The sequence below is a fragment of the Suricata suricatta genome, unplaced genomic scaffold (assembly GCF_006229205.1).
Source record: "Suricata suricatta isolate VVHF042 unplaced genomic scaffold, meerkat_22Aug2017_6uvM2_HiC HiC_scaffold_31940, whole genome shotgun sequence".
Lineage (NCBI taxonomy): Eukaryota > Metazoa > Chordata > Mammalia > Carnivora > Herpestidae > Suricata > Suricata suricatta.
The window spans coordinates 1-734 of NW_021878148.1; the positions used below are offsets into that span (position 1 = coordinate 1).

At 68.4% G+C, this 734-nt stretch overlaps 1 long non-coding RNA gene across 1 annotated transcript; it reads left to right on the plus strand.

Moving 5' to 3' along the window:
• Positions 1-7: 7 nt before the first annotated feature.
• On the plus strand, positions 8-581 carry LOC115284991. Its single transcript, XR_003905392.1, has 3 exons — positions 8-124; positions 212-325; positions 488-581. It is a non-coding gene; the product is annotated as an uncharacterized LOC115284991 (long non-coding RNA).
• Positions 582-734: the final 153 nt, after the last annotated feature.

A 734-nucleotide genomic window follows, 5' to 3' on the forward strand; every position in this document is an offset into this window, starting at 1 on the left:
CCAAGACCCCGAGCCAGAGGCTGAGCCCCAGCTGGAGGCCGAGGGGAAGTGGGTCCTTTGCAACTATGACTTCCAGGCCCGCAACAGCAGCGAGCTGTCAGTCCAGAAGCAGGACGTGCTGGAGGTTAGGGGGCTGGGGGCCAAGGGGCTACGGGGCGCCCAGCAGTAGCTGCGAACACAGGCTGTGACCCCTCCTCTCCTACCCCCTTAGGTCCTGGATGACCGGCGCAAGTGGTGGAAGGTTCGGGACCCGCGAGGCCAGGAGGGATACGTGCCGTATAACATCTTGACGCCCCACCCGGGGCCGGGGCCAAGCCGCAGCCTGGTGAGCCTGGCAGACGCCTGGGTTTTGAGGGAAGGAGGCACGTGAGGATCAGGGCTCAGGGCACTGGCCGGGGAGGGGGGGAGGGGGAGGGTGATACAGAGATTTACCTCCAGAGGGGCTGGGACGCGGCCTCGCTCTGAGCGCTGCTCTGGGCCCCTCTAGGAAGACCGCGCTCCTCCACCCCCGCCGGCCCCAGCTCCTGCCTCCCCGCGGCCCCGCTGGGACAGCAGCGACAGCCTCAACTTGGACCCCCGAGAGAAAGGTGAGCGGTGGAGGCACCCGCTTCGGGGGAGCCGGCCTGGCCTTCGCTTTCCAGTCAGGGGAACCAAGGTTCTGAAAGACCAAGCGGCCTCCCTGGCCCTCGGGCCCCAGGACCCTTCGTGCTGAGTCCGCCCCCCCTCCCCGCCTG